The following is a 24,009-nucleotide window of genomic DNA, read 5'->3' as shown; positions in this document are numbered from 1 at the left end:
TTCTGGGAGCTTCAAGAACTTATCGGCTTGCTAATATTAGTACCTAGTAAGGGGGTACTTAATCTGAGAATACCTTTTAGGGAGGAATATGTTTCGTAAATTTGAGTGGCATCTGCATACTGATGTATGTGAACTCCTAATTGCTTCAATGACGAACTAAAAGATCGAGACGCAGGTTGAACAAAGTGGGGCCTGGGATTGGAACCCTGAAGCACTCCGTAGGGCAATGCATCACTACCTTAAAAATGACTGCAGTCTTTGCCAGCTGCGATTGGTTAGTTTGAAAAGAGAAGAACCAATTCGGTCTTGATCCCTAAGGCTCATATGACATTCTGGAATAGAAATCAATCAGCTGTTATCAACTGTATCTTAATCTGCTATTAGATTCCTTGATGTGAGAAGGCAGGGTTCCCCAGTAACTATTCATTGCACACCCTCTAAGATGTGGCCTTCTCAGTAGTACACGCAGGTTGGGCTCCAGATTAATGATCCACAAGAAATTGTTCTAAGGTCATAAATTGCGAGGACATGTATCCCTCGATAAATTTGCCCTGCCAGGTGAAGCTTGTTACGGATCTGTAACTGGGGAGAATATGGAAGTTGAGATTGAATTTTGTCAGAATGGAGTTCATTTGTCCAAATTTCAGTAAATGAATATTTCCTGACAGAGTAAGCCTTTGATCAGAATGCACCATGACAAAGTGAACAGATTAAAACTTTCCTTGATAATGTCAGCTAGCAAGAGGTCCATATGATGGTTAAAGGGTTTCATATTTTTATTAGGATATTTTCAATCCTCAATGCTGACAGGAGCAAAAGTGCTTCGCATCTTAGCGATTTATGGGGAGGGTATGGCATCTGAGGTCAAGGTGGGAGGCAGACTGACTCTACTAGACCATTGGCTCAAGTAGAAGGCAAGATTTGACAATAAGATTGATGCTGGAATGAATATATTGATATAGTGATTCCGCTTGAGTAGAGATTCAAGATTCTCCTTACCGAGGAGACCCCAAAAGGATGAATCTCGTTCACCTGGCTTTGCTTGTGTTACTGTTCACATGAGACATGGCCTGCAGCTCAGGCTGCACTCTTTTTATTGGAGCAGGATCAAGATGTTTTGTATATGGTTGCTCCCCATCTGGAGTAGTGCAATGGGCAAAAAACATGATGACCTCGAATGAGGTTTCAAGCTATGAGGTTTTCATATCTATTCCACCCATCACTTTTTGTTGTTTTACTAATTCAATTCTAATCACTAAATGTAAGTCGAGTCACTGAACCCAAGCAAAGTCATTGAACCCAAGCCAAGTCACTGAATCCAAGCCAAGTCACTGAATCCAAGCCAAGTCACTGAACCCAAGCCAAGTCACTGAATCCAAGCCAAGTCACTGAACCCAAGCCAAGTCACTGAATCCAAGCCAAGCCACTGAATCCAAGCCGTTCGTAAACTCAAGCCTGTCACTTAGTTCGGACAGAGTCACTTAGTGCATGTCAAGTCATGGGACCCAAAAATGAAACGCATCTTCTTTTAAAAAGCAAATTATTTTCTAACTGTCCAATATGATCCACGTTCCTAGCACCTGGTGGCATTTGGCCGGGGCAGAAGGAAGTGGAGCTTATGTAAACGTATACTGCCTAACCATCTCTTCCGGTGTCCACAGAACCATGGTTCTCGTGAGTCGCAGCAGGCACACATTTCCATAAACATACACAATTTTGTGTAGTGATCTCTCTTAAGAATGCAGAGGGCTCTGACGGTGCAGTATTTGCCTTCCTGTGTGGATAGAAGGTCAGTCCGTGGGGCTCACCTTTCCAGTCTGAAGGTGTCAAGAGACCTGAGACAGGATGTGCGCTGTGAAGAAATGAACGTTTCCACGGTTCCTGGGTTCAGGTTTTTCTTTTGTTATTTACATGCTGGTAAGTGGCATACAGAAATGAAAGACGTTTTCAACGCCGTAGAGGGCACCAGGTGTGTGTTTACCGCTCTCATGCTGTAATAAACATCAGGCGAGAGAGAGAGAGAGAGTGTGTGTGTGTGTGTGTGTGTGTTTTCAGTGACTTAAGCGTGACTCTTTGAGTAACACTTTTCTGCATGTAAAAGTATACAATGATGTTCATACATGAACTTATTTACAAGCCCCTTGCGCCGTCGGTCCGTCACTTTTAAAAATAAAGGGGCAGATTTACAAGCCCCTTGCGTCACTTTTGCACCGTCGTTGCATCACTTTTGTGATGCAGCGGCAGCGTAAAAGTTGCAGCCCATTTACAACGTGGCGCATCTAGGGAGATGCGTCACGTTGTGAAGCCCTGCGCCACAATAAACCTGCGTCAGGTTTAATGTATGCAGGGTGGGCGTTCTGTCGCAGGAAGCCCCGTAAAAGTGACGCAGTGAAATCTACAAGATTTCACTGAGTCAGTTTTACGTCCTTGCTGCGTCAAAACCCTGCACCTGCTTGAAGCAGGCGTAAGAATTGACGCAGCATGTTAGGCATAGGGCGGCCCTGAGCATTGCTGGAGTTGCGTCGTGCTTGCGACACGACTCCAGTAATGCGTGACTTTTCCGTCAACAGATGCGTCAGAATTTCTGACGCATCTGTCAATCCTTGCGCCATGGTGCGCCGTATTGTAAATACGGTGCATCCATGGTGACGCAAGGATTTGGCAAGTTGGCGCAGGGAAAGTGACGCATCTCTACAGATGCGTCACTTTCTTGTAAATCTGCCCCAAAATGGGAAAAAGTGATGTAGGGTGGTGGAAGGGGTTTGTAAATATCGCCCTCAATGTATACATTTCAAGGCTGACTCCTTTGGTACCCAATGTTCACGCAGTCCCTGTGATTCTAGATCTCCAGAGCTTCAAAGATGCAGTTTTAGATAAGATATGGCTGAGGTGAAGAGTGCGGAAGTCTTCTAGACAGACAGACTCTCAAGCACACCCCAGTGAAAGGGAAGTGGAAAGCATGGTTCCTTGACCTGCGGTTTTGTCTGGAGCCTGCAGTGGTGAGATATGCTCTTAAGAGCAGAACCGGCCACAGGCACAGTATCAGATCTGCAAACTTCAAAATACATTTCACTGTGTGAGGAGGGGAAGGGGCCATGGAGGTGGTGGGATCTGCCTGAGAGGTACTTCTACCGCCCTATAAAACATTTTTTTTTTAACGCATGCTGAGGCTGCCACCAATGTCCTGGGATGTTGTCACTTAGCCCTCAATGGCCATTGGAGGCTTAGAGCCTCCAAGACAAGCTGGAAACTTGCACAGTAAAATGGTTTCCAGCTCACCTGCCCCACCACCGTGTGAGATCAGCTCTTCACTTGGTAGTGTGAAGGGAGCCAATATGGTGAGACACACAGTGGCCCATGTGAGTTGGCAAGTGTGCAGCATCCCACTGAGCCTCAGCTGTCCCTGGAAGCTTTTAATATCCAGAACTGACCTCTTACTCTGGAGCATTTTAGTGACTGCAGAGTAGCCGCCCAATGCCCATTGGGCTGAAAGGTCTTTAGCTCCCTGTCCCCGTTATCACCAGTAGATTGGGCTGTCGAGTGCACAAGCAGTTCATCAGCTGTCAAGGACTGGGGTTGGGCAGGGGCTGACGACTCAAACTCGGCCTCTTCCAAAGTACATTGTAGGTCTTCAAAAGACCATTCATCAGTCCACAGGTCAATGTGTGTTTTAATTGCTACTAGCACCCCTGCTGCACCCACTCATAATGGACTGTTGTTGCCAGAGTGGAAAAAAAGAGGAATGGATTTCATTTACAATACAAACGTGAGCAGTACTACATTAATATAAAGTGCACTGGCCTGATTTGCCTTTAAGCTCCAAAACCAGAGCTGAGCCCTCTATGTAGTACATCATTGATCATTTAACCTGTTCCATGCCATGGACGTAACGGTTATGTCCATGGCTGCAGTGCTGGTGTGCCATGGACGTAACCGTTACGTCCATGGTACACCAATGCAGAATCCCCTTGCTCTTTTCAGCAGAGGGATTTCCTTTTTTTTTACCTCGGGAGGTGGGGAAGAGCTTCCCCAGCTTCCCAAGAATTTCTTTTTCGTATGTAATGACGATCGCACGCATGGCACACTGACGTCACTACATATGAAACTGAAACTGAAATGAGCCGATCGTCTCGTTTCGGTTTCAGTGCTTCAGTGCTCGTGCAGCTAACTCAGCCCCTGAGCGCCAAATCACATGGGAGATGTACCAATGGAAAGGAGAGAATCTTCTCTTTCCAATGGTACCCCTTCCTAGTGGATCCCTGTTTGGAGATCGCCCAAAGAGGGCAATCCCCAAGCATGGATCCACCCACTAGGCACCAGGGAGGAGGGGGAAGCCCTTTGAGCAAGGGCTTTTGCTCCCCCCATATTAAATTAGGCAAGGTCAGTCTTTCTGCCCCCCTCCGGAGGTAGATTGGGGAAGTAGCCCCCAAACTGCCCCCCGATGGGGGCAGAAAGCATACTCAACACCTGGGATAAATTTTTTCTTTAATGCTTAGGGGTGGGGGCTGCCCTAAATTGGCAAAATAATGCGCCCACCCCTCCCAAAAACAAACAACAGCCTTTCTGCCCCCCCCCCTGGGTTGCAGATGGGGGCAATATCCCCCAAACTGCCCCCCAGGGGGGGGGCAGAATGTCCACTAGGCACCAAGGATTTTTTTATAAAGAGGGATGGGGGCTGCTCACAATGGGCCTACCAATGCCCCAGACACAAAAGGGACAGTCTTTATGCCCCCCGAGGCACATGGGAGTTATTACCCCGATCTGCTCCCCCAGACGCGCAGAAAGCCCACTAGACACCGGTGATTATTTAATTTTTTCATTCTTAGAGGTGGGGTCTACCCTAAAAAGGCACAATAATGCCCCCACCCTCCCCAAAATATGCCACAGTCTTTCTGCCCCCCCCCCCCAGGGGTGCAGATGAGGCAATAGACCACAATCTGCCTCCCCCAGGGGAGGATAAAGCCCAATAGTCTCCAAGGATGGTCGTTCTATTTTTATAAAATAGGGTTGAGGGCTGCTTACAATGGGCATGCCAATGCCCCCACCCCCAACACAAAATGGGATAGTCTTTCTGCCCACCCGGGGGTTATTGCCCCGATCTACCCTCTGGGGGGGGGGGGGAGGCAAAAAGCACACTAGACCACAGGGAATTGTTTTTTGTTTAAACTTAGGGGTGGGGGCTGCCCTAAATGGATATTATAATGTCCAACCCCTCAAACAAATTGGCACAGTCTTTCTGCTCTGCATGGGGTGCAGATGGAGGCAATAGCCCCCGATCTGCCCCTCCCCCCGGGGGGAGAAAAACCATTAGCCACCAGGGATGATTTTTTTTTATAAAAGAAGGATGGGGGCTGCCCACAATGGGCATGCCAATGCCCCACCCCAACACAAAAGGGACAGTCTTTATGCCCCCCGAGACACATGGGGGTTATTACCGCCCACTAGACACCAGGGATTATTTATTTTTTTATTTTTAGGGACAGGGGCTGCCCTAAAAAGGCACAATAATGCCCCCACCCCTCCCAAAAATGTGCCACAGTCTTTCAACCCACCCAGGGGTGCAGATGGGGGCAATAGCCCCCAATCTGAACCCCCCCCCCCCGCAGAACACCCCCTAGACACCAGGGATTATTTATTTCTTTGATACATAGTAGTGGGAGCTGCCCTAAATGGGTACTATAATGCCTCACCCCTCTCAAAAATGTGCCTCAGTCTTTCTGCTCCCCCAGTGGGTGCAGGTGGGGCAAAAGATGGGGAAAGAAAGCCCAATAGTCTCCAGGGATGGTCGGTTTTTTCTTTTTATAACAAAGGGTTGGGGGCTGCCCACAATGAGCATGCTAATGCCCCCACCCCAACACAAAAGGGATAGTCTTTCCGTCCCCCCGGGAGACATATGGGGGTTATTACTCTGATTTACCCTCGGGTGGCAAAAAGCACACTAGACCACAGGGATTTGGTTTTTTAAACTTAGGGGTGGGGGCTGCCCTAAATGGACATTATAATGCCCCACCTCTCATACAAATTGGCACAGTCTTTCTACCCCCCCATGAGGTGCAGATGGAGGCAATAGCCTCCGATCTGCCCCTCCCCCGGTGGAGGAGAAATACCATTAGCCAACAGGGATGATTTGTTTTTTATAAAATAGGGATGGGGGCTGCCACAATGGGCATGCCAATGCCCTCAACCTCAGCACAAAAGGGACAGTCTTTAAGACCCCCCCCCCTGAGGCACATGGGGTTATTACCCCGATCTGCTCCCCCAGGGGGGCAAAAAGCCCACTAGACACCAGGGATTATTATTTTTTTTTACTTTTAGGGGTGGGGGCTGGCCTAAAAAGGCACAATAATGCCCCCAACCCTCCCAAATGTTTGCCATAGTCTTTCTGCCCACTTGTCGTACTTTAATATTCGGGACCGCGTAGGGGACAGGGCCCCACCCCTGTCTATCTTGGTATTAGCAAACCACAAATGGTAAATGCGGCATGTACGAGTGCTTTATATATCGTTCTAGCTATGAATGCACTGCGTACACGTTATTCTGCTTCACTACGCGGGTTCCATTTTGGAAGCAGTGGCCATCTTGTCATTGCCCTCACATAGGCTATAATGGAGTAAATACGGGCCTCACAGTACATGGGCTTTTCCTCTGACTTCTCTGTGACCTGGGCAGCTGGCTCTGCTGCCCCAGGTCAAACCGGTCTCACGAGCTCCCCTTCCTCCGTCCACCTGTGATTAGCATCAGGGCTCGACCCGTCATAAAACCCTTTCATTCTACACAATCCCCCGGCTAATCTCTTCCACACCTGCTTGTTCCTGCTTTATGACTTGTTTCCCAAAACAGGAGATGCTCATGTTTATTGGGGGGTCTATTGACATCCGATGTGGGATCTGAACCTTACTGTGTAAATCATTGTGGGCTGGCCGAACTGGAATGTGGGATGGTCACCATGACTCTGCTTTTTCGTTTGTAATGTATACTTATAATGGCCATATCGTAAACCAAGGAATGTGTGCCTGGAGCATGATATTTTGTACTTAAGGAGAAGCCCGTTCCTATGATTTTCAGCAGTCTCCTGAGAACATACACGCTGTTGTACTTCTAGGATACCTGTCATTGGTCTGCAGCCAATAAACGATTCTTTGACTTCACCCAGAAGACTCTGTGTTTCTGTAGGTCTGGAACAGGGTGAACCCAGAAGTCATAGGGTGTGTGCCCCTGCACCGCTGGGTCTAAAATACCCAGTACTTCAGTTTGGCGCCCAACTCGGGACGATTTCAGCGGTACCAGTCCAAGCCAGAGGTTCGTGAGGAGCTTCGTGTGGAAATTCCGGAGGAAGGCCGCCACTTCATCGACCCCTGCATGTCGACGTGGTCCGAAAGTCTTTTCTGCGAGGTTCTCCGCGTCCCGACGGCTACGAAGGACTGCTGCCCTGATTAATCCACCTGTTTTGGACCCTTGACGAGTTTTGATAGAGCGAAACAATCGAGAGAGTCTTCTGGTGACGCCATCGATCAGCAATATTCAGTTAAGTATAAGTGGAGCGTCTCCCATTTGTTTTTGGTATCCTTCGGGATCGTTTGATTTGGTAATTTGGTACTTTGGAGTTTGCAAACGCCAAAACCAGAGGACTCGTGTATTCACGAGGCTATCGTAATCGATAATCCTTTGACGTTTGGATCTAGACTAGTGAGCAAAGATGCCTGGTTCTGGACTATTTGGTAGATTATTCTGTTTGGGTTGTGGAAAAGATTTCCAGCTAGAGGAATCATGTCCGGTTCCTCCGGTTGGAACTCCAACTTATGAGCTCTATGTAAAACATGGCGTAGGCCCCATTGCATATAACGAAGTATGGATCCACTACATCAGGAAAGATGGTGTTTTAAAATGGCCCCAAAATGGTAGTTTTGATACCGATATTTTAGATAATTTGGAAATTAAATTGTTTAAGAAGAAAGCCCGGCCGGCGATGTTTGACTCTTTCCGCTTATGGCGAAAGGAAGCCAAACAAAAGGAAATTAAGTTAGCGAAAAAGAATAAGAGAGAGAAAGGTATGACAGTAATGCAAGCAGCTGTACAATTTAAAGACAATGAAGAGGAGCAGATGAGTGAGCAATTGCATAGGCAGCGCAAGTTAGGGATTGACAAATGTTACCCAGCTTTACCACATTCTAAACAGAATGGGTTAGAAGAAAAGGAGAAAGATCCCCTGATGTCACATTTGTTGAGTTCGCCACCCCCGTATGCTCAAAATGCCACGGCGCCTCCCCAGCTTGTAAATATGCCACCTCCAGTGAATATACTGCAAGCCTTGCCGCAACCGCCAGTTGCTTTGCAGCCGGCTCTTATCCATGTAGCGCAGCCCTCTCAAGGGCCGCCAGTTGTGCTCCCAACTGCCCCCGCACTTCCTGCGACTTTGCCTAAGACAGCAGCTGCCTCCCCTGACACTCTTCCTTCCACCACTCCAGTACCTGTCTCTACATCCTCTTTTCTTCCCTCTGTTTTTCCCCCTGTTCTCGCCTCAGCTTCTCCTTCAGCGCGACAGCGCTTAGCTAATGTGGTTACTACATTAATGTCTCCTCTCTTTGAGTCATCTGGTGCGACTCCTGGTTTACAGCGTAAGCAATTGCGTAGCCAATTGCCTAACCCCGATGAGAAAAAGGTAATAGATAACATGGCGCGTAGATGGATTGTTTTTCCTTCACTGTATGATGTGGAATCAGTTGTCAACGTTTTCCATCAATGGGATGCCCCGAAACAGAGATATGTGTTTGAGAAAATGTGCGAAATTCTCTGTGAAGAATTGGAGGATAGTGGTAAAAATCCGAACCCGCAGGAGTTGTGTAGAGTGAGGTTCGATTTTGGAACTGGTATAATTGTGGACCGTGGAGTAGATAAAGCAGTTGCGGTTGTATTGTCCTTTAGGAATGATGATTGCCAACAATCATTGTTTGAACAAGATGTCCTTGTGGGGAAAAAGGTAAAAGCGCGACAATACCCTATGAGAGAAGTTCCCCCGGTATGGAAGGAAGCTGTTGCAGCTGCCGGTGGTAACCCCGCTGTGGCAGCGCATTTCCAGCGTGTTTGGGTGCATGTTCCATGGAAGCGCTCTGAGGTGTTAGCGCTTAAGCAGTCCTTGCCTGATCCCCGTAAAAACCCAGCAGGTTATTATAAAGAGTTATCACAGACGGCAGGGTCATGCATTATGAATCTGGCCGACATAGACATGTTGTTTGGTAATGTTGTTCCACAGCCTCTATGGGGGTCAATTCGTAATGTAGATCACAATGCAGAACTAGGGGATACATGGGCTAACATTGTTGCTGCTGATGCTAGACAAACTGGTGGTGCGAAACCAGAACCTTTAGTAGCTGAACTGCCTGGTAGAATCATCACGTATATGAAGACAATAATGCCTGCGATGCGCGTAAATTGGGACAAGTTATCTGCATGCAAGCAGAAGAAAGATGAGACAGTGTCAGACTTCTTTACTAGGTTTGAAGAAACGTTTATTGACCACAGTGGGCAGGATATGAGTACTGAGGGTGGCCAACGGTTATTTGTGGATAAGTTTGTGCAGAATTTACTTCCTGACCTGTGTAAAAAGTTAAAAGATTCAGAAAGTTCTTGGGCTGTTTCTTCTTCAGCGCAAATACTGGCTACTGCACAGTATTATGAAAATAGAGATAAAGACGAGAAAGATAGAACAGAAAAGAAAACGAAGGAACTAAAGACAAAGGTCCTTTTACAGCAGGCCTATCCGCCACGTGGAGGTCAGAATAATTATAGACAACCCCAAGGTGTCTATCACCAACCCCAACAGTTTCAGAACAATCAGCAAATGAACGGGTATTATCAACCACGTGTCCCTGTAGGTCCCAACCAATGTTCATACTGTAAAGAGGAAGGTCATTTTAAATACAGTTGCCCTAAATTGATGCAGCGTAACGGCAATATGTATGGCGCCAGAGGAAGGGGTGGTCAGCAAGCTCCTAGAGGCAGAGGGCGTGGAAGTGTTCCCCAGAACGCGCGTCCTCTGCCGCCTCAGAGTACCATCAATAGCTTTGATCAGCAAGCTAACGCGATTAGTAATACGGCCCAGTATTACAATAATGATTATTATGCAGAGGACGGTGATGCAGAAAGTAATGACTACTAGGACAGCCATAGACAGAGAGAGGGAGTTGTTTCAGTGCCAGTGGATCAGAGTGGACCGTATGTTGAGGTGACTACAGCAAATGTAACGGAGCCTTTTCTGCTAGACACTGGTGCTGCAAAGAGTTCAATCATGCATTCAAAACTCCCTGGCGCACCTTTGTCTGGCGATATAAATGTTTCAGTAGGTTTTTCTGGCGCCCCAGTTAGGAACCCGATTTCTAGTCCCATGTCACTTTCTGTTGGACCTTGCGAGCTGAAAGCACCCCTGATTCTGACAACAGGTTGTGGTGAGAATTTGCTGGGATTAGATTTGTTGAAAAGATTGCACGCTACACTGTATTGTTCTCCTTCAGGAGTACAACTTACATTAGGCAAGAAAGTGATTTCCCCAATGTATCTGTCTAAAAATACAATACCACCTGAATTGTCATCCCTTCCGGATGCCCTTTGGGCTACTGGTCCCAATGATGTGGGCCTCTTGGAGATACCGCCATATGTGGTGACTTTAAAGGCTAATGTCAGACTGCCACGTATCCCCCAGTACAAGATCTCTAATGAAGGGCAGAAAGCATTGTTAGACATTGTCAGCGACTTGATTAATAAGGGTGTGATTGAAGAGACAAGAGGCAACGTTTGCAATAGCCCGATTTTACCTGTCTTAAAACGAACGGATCCTTCACAGCCACCTGTTTACAGATTTGTGATTGATCTTAGAGAGGTTAATAAGATTGTTGTGCCCCAGTTTCCGGTTGTCCCTGATATAACTGCCTTGTTAACGATGATTCCAGCCTCTGCTGCATGGTTTTCAGTGATCGATTTAAAGAATGCTTTCTTTAGCATCCCAATTGCAGAAGAAACCAGGGACATTTTTGGTTTTAGTCTGGGAGGCCGAAGCTTCCGCTTCAAACGCGCTCCCCAGGGCTACTGTGAGAGTCCATCCATATACAGTCAGGCTTTGAAAGCGCAGCTTGATGCACTTGTTTTACCTAGTGGCGCTATCCTGATTCAGTACGTGGACGATTTACTAATCGCTGCGGATACTGAAAAGATTTGTAAAGAAGCCACATTGTCACTGTTGCGCCATTTATCCGCTTTCCATCACAAAGTGTCTCTCTCTAAGCTGCAATATTGTCGACAAGAAGTGACCTACTTAGGTCATCTCTTATCGAAGGAGGGAAGGAAACTGACCCCAGAAAGAATTCAAGCCATTGCACAGTTGAGTGTGCCAAAAACACAGAGAGAAGTACGTGCTTTCTTGGGCATCACTTCATACTGTAGGCATTGGATCCCTAGTTTTTCTTTATTGGCAAAACCTTTGTTAGCCTTAACATGCAAAGACACACCGAATCCTATCCCATGGTCTGAAGAGTGCCAGAAAAGTTTTGTGGAATTGCGTAATGCATTATGTTCAGCACCTGTGTTGGGTACCCCCGACTACAGCAAACCTTTTACATTGTATGTTCACGAGAAAGATGGTTGTGCGTTATCAGTGTTAACACAGCCTTTTGGCGACAGACCGCGCCCATGCGCATATTTTTCATCAACCTTGGACCCTGTAGCAAGGGCATTGCCAAGCTGTCTGAGAGCGACAGCTGCTGCAGCGATGTCTATCCGACAATCTGCTGGTTTGGTAATGGACAATACATTGATTGTTATGGTTCCACACGCTGTAGACACATTATTAAATAGGACCAAGACACAACACTTGACTAGTGCGCGATTATCAGGTTATGAACTTACACTGTTAGCAAATCACATACACATAAAGAGATGCAATACGCTGAATCCAGCCACATTGTTGCCAATTCCAGCAGACTCAGATGAGATTGAGCAACATGACTGTCTGTTCAGAACAGAAGAAGAGACGAAAGGGAGAGTAGATCTAAAAGATACTCCCCTGACTGAGTGTGATGGCACTTTATGGGTAGATGGTTCATGTTTCAAGCTCCCTAATGGTGACACGACTGCTGCATATGCTATCACGACTTTGCACACGGTCGTGGAAACTGCACGAGTGCCACATAATTCGGTCCAAGCAGCAGAATTAATCGCTCTCACGAGAGCATGCGTGTTGTCTGAAGGAATGAGAGTAAATATATACACAGATAGCCAGTACGCCTTTGGCGTGGCTCATAATTTTGGGCGACTGTGGAAGGAGCGTGGGTTCCTGACGTCGCATGGAGCTAAAATTCAGAATGGCAAGTTGGTGAATGATCTCCTTGAGTCACTGACCCTACCGCTGCAAGTTGCGATCATGAAATGCAGTGCGCACAGGAAAGTCACAGATGATGTTGGACGTGGGAATGCGTTTGCTGATGAGACCGCGAAAGAAACAGCACAGAATGTGAAGACTAGAATGTATGTTGCAGGCCCCGCAAGATGGGTTAATGATGTGGGAATGTGTGAGAACACAATAGAGAGTGTGAAGTCGCTTCAAGCTGAAGCCACAGAGGAAGAGTTAAGCAAGTGGAGAGAAAGTATGGGTAAGTTGGATGAGAATGGTTGTTGGATTGATTTGACAGAACATAGGCGATGGTTATTGCCTGATGCATATGTGCTTCCAGTGGTTACAATGGCACATGGAATGGCACATATCAGTACGAAAGGTATATGCAAGTTGTTGGCTCCAGTATGGCAGAATGCTGGGATTCCCAAGTGTGCAGAGAATGTGGTCAAGAATTGCATAGTATGCTTGAAGTACAACCCTGGTAGGGGAACCCAAACTCCAGCTGGTCACTTTGCACCCCCATCATGTCCATTTGAAGTTTTGCAGCTGGACTTTATTCACATGGAAAGATGCAACAACCTGAAATATGTACTGGTGGTTGTTTGTGCTTTCTCAAAATGGATAGAGGCTTATCCTCTGAAAGATAACACTGCCCTATCCACAGCCAAAGCCCTTGTGAAGGAATTTTTCCCTAGGTTTGGGATGCCAAGAATGGTGTGGTGTGATAATGGAAGTGAGTTTGTGGGTAAAGTGATGAAGAATGTATGTGAAGGGCTAGGGATAAAGCAGAAGTTCCATGCTGCAAATCACCCCCAATCAGCTGGATTAGTAGAACGCTACAATGGAGCCTTAAAGCTCAAGCTAGCCAAAATCCAGGCGAGCACCGGTCTTAAATGGCCTGACGCTCTGCCTCTAGCACTCCTGTCCACCAGAATGACCATACACTCACGAGTGGGACTTAGCCCTTACGAGGTTGTTTTTGGCCGTCCGGCCAACATATGGGGTGTACCGAGGCCTACGAAGTTCAGTGAGATAGAGCATCCAGTACTGCTCGATTACCTGTATGATTTGACTGTTAAACTGCGTGTTTTGCACCAACAGGTACATGATACTCTTCCCCAAGCTTCTGAACCTCCTGGACACCCTATCAACCCTGGTACGTGGGTGCTAGTCCGAAATTTCCAGCGCAAGAGCAACGACGAGCCTCGCTGGATCGGCCCTCATCTTGTTCTTCTTTCGACAAGATCAGCAGTGCGAGTGAAAGGGAAGAAGCACTGGATCCATGGTACCCACTGTAAAGTAGTCCCCTTGCCTCTGCCATATGACCAGTGGGTCAAGGAGGGTATCGCCGACTCTGAGACAGACACTGTACCTCGTTTTGTACCATTCAGTGACGCACGCATAAGAGGCACAGTTTCAGACCAAGAGAGTGACAATATTCTGCAGGAAGCTGTGCCACCATCAAATCGACTGGACACCACTGAGCCTGAACTTTTGTTTCAAGACCAAACAGCACCTGGCCGTCTCCGCTATAACTTGAGACCTAGGCCCATGGACAAATAAAGGTTTCCTCACTACTTCCTTTTTTAACATTTTTTGCTCTCCCATCTGAAAGACTTTCTTGATTTTTTGTTTTTCGAACCACCATCCGGGTTCTGCCGCAGGGTCGCGGTGCCAAGACTTTGGGGTACATGCCGAAGACGCTAGGTCAACGGTTCTGGTTGGTCTAGGGCGTTTCCCTGGACTGACAGGCGTACTCCCTAGCAGAAGAAACTCATCCACCGCGAGCGGCCCGAGTAGAGGATGGAGTTTTTTAAGATGGAGAGACCGATTGAGGAAATGAACTCTAACACAAGGATGTGTAGAATTGTAAAAAGTAAATGTTTTGTCTTTTTGTGCCTTTTTACACTGTGTAGTATCATAATGTTTATTGTAGGATTTGTGTTTTTCTCCGCTCAAAAGCCCATTGCACCCACTCAACAGCCTATATCTCCTTCTACTGCCTCCTCTCACTCTTTTCACCCTTTGCCTGAGCACGAACAGACCAGACGATCAGAGTTCGTAAATAACTCGTTTATCCAACTCTTGCACCAGCACCAACTGGTAATGAATACGACCAATTGCTGGGTGTGTGGGTTAATGCCCCATACCATTAACAAGGGTATTCCCTACCTGGTGCTACCGTACAGTTACAATGGATCGTCATGGGCATTCCAAACCATGTTTCTCTATGCTCTAGATACATATTCCCCTCGCCAACCGCGTTCCATCAGACCTATCACCAATAATAAGGCTTTGATGAAAGGAGTTGCCGATATGAGTAGGGATATCGATGCATACTCATCCATTCCCAAAGAAGAGTTGAGACCTTATGTAGGATGGAACGCGACGGGGTATAGTATTAGTCTGGGTGAAAGACAGCGAAAAATCTCATCCCCAATCTGGGTCGTACCCCACATGGGTCGGTTCTGCTTACAGGGTAATGGTCAGAATCCTAGAGCTCAACTGGGAAGAAGTGACTGTACTGAAACGTACACCTTCCCGTCACAGTTTTCCCCTGCGTTTTTGGCTGCCAAGGGCACATATTTCATCTGTAATGACCGTGCATATACATGGCTGCCCCCTGATTTCTCGGGCACATGTTATATTGCGAACTTGCTACCGCCGACATTTACTGCTGCCTCTGACTATCACAAGACCAGAGTTGTGAGAGGTGTGATTAGTAAGGAGGATACTGCGGGTCAGGAAGCAGGAGACTTCTTCCTGGGTTTCCTGCCGTTTTGGGGACCTATGGTCAATAGTAGGAACCTGAGACAGCTGACCCGTGTGGTTGAATCCACTGTCAATGTAACGGCTGGTGCCCTTAGTAATCTGACAGCTGAGCTCCAAGCGGATCGCCTTATGACTCTGCAGAACCGCATGGTTCTAGACGTTATTCTTGCAGACCGCGGTGGGGTATGCAAGGTCATCCAATCCAGTTGCTGCATTTTCATACCAGATAATGCTCCAACAGTGTATCAAGCCATCTCCAAACTCCATAAAATATCTGAATCCATACACGTGGATAAGGGAGATTGGTCACTGGTGGGGTGGTTCTGGGAATTGATATCTGCCTGGGGTTGGAAAGTTCTGATGGTCATTGGAATGATCTTAGCCATTCTTTTCCTGTTCTGTCTGTGCATACAGTGTGCTCCTGCGATATGTGGCCTCTGTGCTACCTTATGTGTAAGGAAACCTGTATCGAGGGACGAACTAAGTAATAGGATGATGCTACAGCAACATCTCCATGACTTTGTGAACATTGACCTGGACTCGGATTAAGATGAGTATAGTGATTGCCTATGTAAGGGCAAAAGGAGGGTCTGTCGTACTTTAATATTCGGGACCGCGTAGGGGACAGGGCCCCACCCCTGTCTATCTTGGTATTAGCAAACCACAAATGGTAAATGCGGCATGTACGAGTGCTTTATATATCGTTCTAGCTATGAATGCACTGCGTACACGTTATTCTGCTTCACTACGCGGGTTCCATTTTGGAAGCAGTGGCCATCTTGTCATTGCCCTCACATAGGCTATAATGGAGTAAATACGGGCCTCACAGTACATGGGCTTTTCCTCTGACTTCTCTGTGACCTGGGCAGCTGGCTCTGCTGCCCCAGGTCAAACCGGTCTCACGAGCTCCCCTTCCTCCGTCCACCTGTGATTAGCATCAGGGCTCGACCCGTCATAAAACCCTTTCATTCTACACAATCCCCCGGCTAATCTCTTCCACACCTGCTTGTTCCTGCTTTATGACTTGTTTCCCAAAACAGGAGATGCTCATGTTTATTGGGGGGTCTATTGACATCTGATGTGGGATCTGAACCTTACTGTGTAAATCATTGTGGGCTGGCCGAACTGGAATGTGGGATGGTCACCATGACTCTGCTTTTTCGTTTGTAATGTATACTTATAATGGCCATATCGTAAACCAAGGAATGTGTGCCTGGAGCATGATATTTTGTACTTAAGGAGAAGCCCGTTCCTATGATTTTCAGCAGTCTCCTGAGAACATACACGCTGTTGTACTTCTAGGATACCTGTCATTGGTCTGCAGCCAATAAACGATTCTTTGACTTCACCCAGAAGACTCTGTGTTTCTGTAGGTCTGGAACAGGGTGAACCCAGAAGTCATAGGGTGTGTGCCCCTGCACCGCTGGGTCTAAAATACCCAGTACTTCACACTCAGGGATGCAGATGGGGCAATAGCCCCCAATCACCACCCCCCCCCCCCGCAGAACACCCACTAGACACCAGGGATCATTTAATTTTTTGATACATAGGGGTGGGAGCTGCCCTAAATGGGTACTATAATGCCTCACCCCTCTCAGATATGTGCCACAGTCTTTCTGCCCTCCCCAGGGGTGCAGATGGGGCAATAGACCCCAATCTGCCTCCCCGGGGGGGAAGAAAGCCCAATAGTCTTCAGGGATGGTCGTTTTTTTCTTTTTATAAAATGGGGTTGGGGGCTGCCCACAATGGGCATGCCAATGTACCCCACCTGAACACAAAAGAGATAGTCTTTCTGCCCCCCCCTCGGAGGCAGATGGGGGCTATCACCCCTGATCTGCCCTCCGGGGGGGGGACTAAAAAGCACACTAGACCACAGGGATTCGGTTTTTTTATCAACTTAGGGGTGGGGGCTGCCCTAAATGGACAAAATAAAGCCCCCACCCCTCAAACAAATTGGCACAGACGATCCGCCCCTCATGGGGTGCAGATGGAGGCAATAGCCGCCAGGGATGAGGGGTGTGGGCTGCCCATAATGGGCATGCCAATGCCCCCACCCCCAACATAAAAGGGACCGTCTTTTTGCTGCTCCCCCCCCCCCCCCCCGGAGGCCGATGGTGGTTATCACCCCCAATTTGCCTGCCGGGGGGAGGCAGAAAGCCCACTAGACATTAGGGATTCTTTTTTTGTGAAAATGTAGCAGTGGGGGCTGCTCTAAATGGCCATTATAATGCCCCCACCCCTTCCCAAAATTAGCACAGTCATCCTTCCCCCCCACCACCACCCCCCCCGGGCGAAAGCCCCAATCTGCCCTCCAGGAGGGCAGAAAGCCCACTAAGCACTAGAGATATGTTTATGGGCATGTCGGGGAACAGCCCCTTAGGCAATGGTTCCTCCCCTTTTAATTGTGACCACATTGTGGCTGCATTTGCCCCCCCCTGGGGAAGATCAGCTATTTTTTAAGCACACTTGCTCCCAAGAGGGCAAAAAACCACTAGACACTAGTGAACGTTTCTGTGTGTGCGTGAGAACCGGAGTTCGGCTGTGTTGTGAACTGGCATGTTGCTTGCAGTGTGTGTGGACTTGTGCTTAGGTGGCAGTGTGTGTGGACTAGCCATTGGCTGCCAGTGTGCGTGGACTGTCACTTGGCTGGCAATGTGCTTGGATGGTCATTGGCTGACGGTGTGTGTGGGTGGCGTTTGGCTGGTGGTATGCATGGATGACGCTTGGCTGGCGTTATGGCTTGCATGGTTCACCAGCGTTTTATTACCCAGAATCCCCTGCAAACCTCAAATTAGCTAACAATTCACACCTTCCTTACATTTCGGTGTCGCAAATTTGTGCCGGCAAAAATTTCCCAGCACCCAGTGTTTCCTGAAAAAAAATGATACCTCACTTGTGTGGTTGCCCAAAGCAGAGAACCTATAAACTTATAAAATGAAAAGCTGAGGGGGAACCAAAGTGCGTCCAGAAGGTCAGTTTTTTTTCCACATATGTTTTTAGGCTGACACTGCTTTGGGCACCCACAAGAGTGAGCTGTCATTTTTATTGAGAGACTGAGGGGAACGCTGGGTGGTGGGAAATTTATGCCGGCCTGGTGACCTCACAACCTTCCCACACAGACATATGGGGAAAATTTGACTTTTTAGCTAAATTTGAGGTTTGCAGGAGATTCTGGGTATGGGGGATCCACACATCACTGGACTTCCCTGGGTGTCTGGTTTTTAGCAATATCTGGGTTTGGTTGGTTTCCCTAGACACGCGTCAAGCCCCGACCAAGAAACACAGGTGCCCCTTATCTATGACAAAACGACCTGTTTTTGCAAGGCGGGCACCTGCGTTTTGGGTCCTGGGCTAGGCTGCCATCTAGGGAAACCAGTGGCCCTGGCTAATAGCGAACCAAGAGGCACATCAGTTGTCATGTGAACCCGGCTTACATTTTTATAACATATGGAGCAACATTAAAGTCTACTAAAGCATATTAAACTGAACTTTTTGTAGAGGGCACTTGCTAAAGTGATTTTTTTTAAGGTACTCTTAATAGGGGCAAAAGAAGACGTAGAAACCCAGTGAAATAAGATAATTTCCTAGGGTAAAACAGATTTTGTCTAGCAGGAAACTGTGTTTGAAGCCAGGTTTCATGATTTCATGGCACACAATTTAGCCACTAGATGAAGGGGAAGGGAAAGGGGCTTGGTGACTGACATAATGGCGTGGCTGGCAGAATCTACACAATGTCTTGGCTCAAATTTCCAAGATGACTTTTTCCTTGGCCAGGGCTCAGCATCTGGGTCTTGCCTTCAATGACTCTCCGGGCCCGATTCACAGAACTAACTTAAGACAAAATCCTAAACTTACTATCATTTTGGTATTCACAAAAGGCACTTACTCATTTTGGTATTCACAGAAGGCACTTACTCATTTCGGTATTCACAGAAGTTATGAGTCCTAACTTTAGGACTCCTAAATGCCTTCTGTGAATACCGAAAGTCTTAAAATTAGGATTTTTCTCAGTTTAGTAGTAGTATAGTAAGGACTCCTAACTTTAGGACTCCTAAATACCTTCTGTGAACACCGAAAGTCTTAAAATTAGGATTTTTCTCAATTTAGTAGTAGTAAAGTTAGGACTCCTAACTTTAGGACTCCTAAATGCCTTCTGTGAACACCGAAAGTCTTAAAATAAGGATTTTTCTCAGTTTAGTAGTAGTAAAGTTAGGAGTCCTAACTTTAGGACTCCTAAAGGCCTTCTGTGAATACCGAAAGCCTTAAAATTAGGATTTTTCTCAGTTTAGTAGTAGTAAAATTAGGAGTCCGAACTTTAGGACTCCTAAACTGAGAAAAATCCTAATTTTAAGACTTTCGGTATTCACAGAAGGCATTTAAGAGTCCTAAAGTTAGGACTGCTAACTTCTGTGAATACCGAAGTGAGTAAGTGTCTTCTGTGAATACCAAAATGAGTAAGTGCCTTCTGTGAATACGAAAATGGTAGTAAGTTTAGGATTTTGTCTTAAGTTAATTCTGTGAATCTGGCCCTCCACCTTTAGAAAAGTAACTTTCAACATGTCCGAAAAGCTGACATTTTGTTGTAGGATCAGCTACGATAATCATAGTTCAAATTGCACTTGAATCCTTACTTGCCAACTGCCAAGGATAAGGTCAATTACTTAAAGTGTCTTGGGATACATCATCCTGCATTCACACAGCTCACACTATTTTCACATAGGTTTACGAGTCATTTTCCACTCACACAGGCTCACTTTTTCCTCTCTCTGTCCACTCACTAGAGCACGTTAGCTACTGAGGGGCAGATTTACAAGAAACTGATGCATCTGTACAGATGCTTCTGTTTCCCTGTGCCTCCATACCAAACCCTTGTGCCACCATCTATGCGCCCTATTTGCAATACGGCACACCATGGTGCAAGGATTGACAGATGTGTCAGAAATTCTAACGCATCTGTTGACCCAAAAGTGACGCATTGCTGGAGTTGCTCATGAAAGTGACGCAACTCGAGGGGGCGTGGCTAGCAGCCGGCGAGGATGGTCGCAGCCTAGGGAGGCTCTTGCTCCCCCGCCTGATTATCCGCATAAAACCTCCTTCAAACACCTGGGAACCCCGTGAAAAATCCGGGGGATCTCAGGAGATAGCTTGGGCTCTGCTCCGGTCTGGGTTTTGCCCCGGCGATCGCGCCAGTGTGGGAGTAAATTGACGCCGAAGAGCAGGTGACCTGGCGATCAAGATGGCGGCCGCCCCGGGGCTGGAGTGACGGGGCCTGCGAACTCCCGTCCGACCAGGCGAATTGTGGTGCTGCGGGCGAGGTGTAACTCCGAACCTGAGTGTTGGGGCTCCGCTGGTGTACGGGTTCCAGACGTCTGTCGACAGCGGGACTGGACCGGTGCTCGGACCATCTGGGCCGCGGCTCCTCCCCTCCTCCCCCGCCGCAGCACGAACCGGTGGCCCCTGGCTTCGGGGCTCCGCTGGCTCTGGGAGCCGGAGCACGGCCCACCTATTCCCCGCCCGGGCTCAGGAGCCCGGAATACAGGATTTCGGCGCCCGGCCGAATTGAGGCGTTCTCGGCGGAGGCTCTGAGCCAGTCGGGAGGGGCCTGAGAAGCGGCCATTTTCTTCCTTTTCCCCGAGGGGGACGCTACATTGCCCGGCGCCCCGGCTGTGGAGACTGGAGCGGCCGGGCGCCCCCGGAGACCGCCGAGGACTCAAAAACTCTCCTGCTGCCGTCAGCGCGAGCAGCCCCTGTCACCCCTGGCCCTGCCCGGTGGAGTGGGGGTGGAGCGGACCTACTGCCCGCAGCCCAGCATCGGGCAAGTAGCACCCGACGCCCTGGCATTCGGGACCTGGGCGGCCGATGAATCCCGGAGTCCCCTGGGAGAACTGCGCTGGCGTCGCCTGTGGGGCAGGCTGTGCCCGCCACGGATCTGTGCTCCCCAGCGGATTGCCCTGCGGGGGGCCCCCGGCTTCCCCCCCTGCTGCCCGGCGGAGCGTTTGGTGAAGTGGCCTCTGTCACCTGAGAGCTGGACACTGCTATAGCGCAGGAGGGTGCGCAGACTGAGGACCGGCTCTCCCAGCCGAGGCATTATATTGGAAAGGCCGAACCCCGAGCTCCTTACGGTGGTCCCACAAACGCCGGCCCACCGCGCCACGTGCAGTGACCACGCCGTTAGGACATCCTCCAGCCCCCGTGCTGGGCTGGCTGATTAGGTGACCGCAGCGGCGATTCAAGACGGCACTGGCCCCCATCGATGGGTGCAGCTCGGAGTGGGGCACCGTGGCTGACTGAGGAGCAGTGACAAGTGAGTGGCGGACCTGACGGGGAGGCGGCCCCGAGATCTGAGTCGCAGGGAGGGCGAGGAAACGTGGTCGTGCGGACACTGGCTGGCCGGCCCCACTGGGAAGCGCATACAACGCGGTTCGCTTTAACAGCGGGAGGGGCGTACCGCCCACCACTGGACCCTGGGAGCGCCTGGATCGAGCATAGCGCCTCAGAATGGGGAAGCCAAGAGGGGGGAAAGGGGACGGAGGCCCCACCTCAGAGGCGCCTGAAGAGGCGATGCGGAACCCGACGGACCTACGACAGATGCAAGATCGCATCCTGGAGGCCATCGCGGCCACGAAGGACGCTCTGCACCAAGACATAGCGCAGGTAGCAACGGGTCTGGGGCTCCTACGGGCTGACCATAGCAAGCTAACGGATAGGGTCAAGGGCACAGAGAACGCTCTGAAAGACCTCGTACCAGCGCAAAAATCTGTGGAGGGTCGGCTGACGGAGGCGCTAGACCGCATACAAGTATTGGAAAGGAGGGCTGAGGCCGCTGAAAACCGTAGTAGGTGCAATAACATACGCCTAGTAGGCCTTCCGGAAAAAAAAGAGGGCTCCGATATGGTGGGCTACTTGGACGACTGGCTGAGAACTGCGGTAGCCCCGGAAGGCCTCTCGCCCTTCTTCACACTGGAACGAGCGCACCGGGTACCTGCCAGACCCCCTAGACCAGGCCAACCGCCTCTTCCTGTGGTCATCAAACTCCTCCACTACAAAGATAGGGACTGGTTATTGCAGAGGGCCAGAGAAAAGGGCCCCTTCCAGGTTGATAATAGCAAGGTGACGCTATTCCCGGACTACACGTTTGAGACCCAGAAGCTGCGCGCCTCCTTCCTCTCCATTAAAAAGGAACTTTGCTCTGAGGGCCTACAGTACTCGCTCCTTTTCCCAGCCAGACTCAGAGTGGTGGTGGGTGAAAAAACGATGTTCTTCCTCATGGCAGCGGAGGCATGGGCCTGGTGGGACTCCTACAAAGCAGGCACGGATGGGGCCAGAGCCAGAGGGGACGTAGACCAGCAACGGCAGCAACCGGTGAGGAAATCACAGAGGCTCCGACGGCGCAAGCAGGGGACCAGGAGGCCGACTGAATCCCAGACGGAGGACGGCAGAAGAGCTGCGTTACAAGCGGTGTTAGACTTATCGGGCGCGGCACTGGCCCAGTCGGGGCGGGACTCTGGCTCGGAGGACCAAAGTACTGACTCGGAAGCAGGGCACTCAGACTTTGGCAGCACGAAAGGCCCAGTGATCACGCCACAGACGTCGGAGGAAATAGTCGAGGGCTGAGCGTTGAGCAAGGGACTCCTGATGTGCAACGGCGGCCGGGGCTCGCCACTACAGACACCTGAGCAGGATACAGTAAGACTGAACTTTTGTGAGTTACATGAGTATTGTGGGGCAGGGGGGATGGGACGATGGCTGGGATTTTGCGACTAGTTAATGCCCCATAGGGCCCATAAGGCCTCCGTAGTGCAGACTGCGGAATAGCAGGGTTGCAGACGTCACACTAGATAGATCACATCCGCCGCTGCCCGCGTCCCCGGTGCACCGGCTAGCAAAAACCAGATCGGATTGGCAGGACAAATGGGCTTTGACTGACGCTTGGCGTGCCCAGCATCCAGCGGAACAAGATTACTTGTTCTACTCCAGCCTCCACGACCTCCATGTCCGACTGGACACCTTTCTGTGCTCCCCGTTAGTCCTTCCAGCGGCGGCCCAGACGGAATATCTGGCGCGTACTATTTCCGACCATAATCCCCTGCTACTAACGCTAGGCTGGATGAATGAACTGTCACGGATCCCGACGTGGCGACTGAGGCCGGACACATTAGATGACCCACCATTCTGGGAGGCGCTAAGTGAGAGGATTGGGCAATACTTCGCAGAGAATGGCGGCACTGCGACCTCTAGGGCTGCGGAATGGGATGCCTTTAAGATTGTAGTGAGGGGCCACTGCATAGGGAAATATGCGGGGATACGGAGGACCCTGCAGGACGACTTAGACAGAGCCGAACGTTCGCTGAGAGAGGCCGAGGTGGCGCGCCCCAACCGTCCCGAGCTTCAGGACAGGGTCTGCGAGGCGCAGGAGGCAGTAGCGGTGGAGGTGGAGCGTCTTCGCAGCTTTGACTACAGAACGTACCTGACTAAATCGCATGCCGAGGAGCATAAAGCTGGGACACTGCTGGCCTGGTTAGCAAACCCTACTGAAACAGTCACCCTATTTTAGCCTTACGAGGAGGGGAGGGCCACATAGGCACCACGCAACTGGACATTCTGGACGGCTTTAGGTCCTACTACGTGCAATTGTACAAAAGCGCGTTACTGGCAAAGGGAGAGGAAATAGAGGCATTCCTAGATGAGCTGAAACTACCACGGCTGGAACAGGAGCACGCAGACGCCCTAGGCGGCCAAATAGAATTAGCGGAAATTAAAGGAGCTGTGAAACGGATGGCTCGCAATAAAACCCCGGGCTTAGATAGCTTGCCCATAGAGTTTTATGGGCGATACCTGGAGCAACTGGCTCCCAG

Source organism: Triturus cristatus, chromosome 2_1 (genome assembly GCF_964204655.1).
Source record: "Triturus cristatus chromosome 2_1, aTriCri1.1, whole genome shotgun sequence".
Lineage (NCBI taxonomy): Eukaryota > Metazoa > Chordata > Amphibia > Caudata > Salamandridae > Triturus > Triturus cristatus.
Note: the sequence above shows the minus strand (reverse complement) of the source record.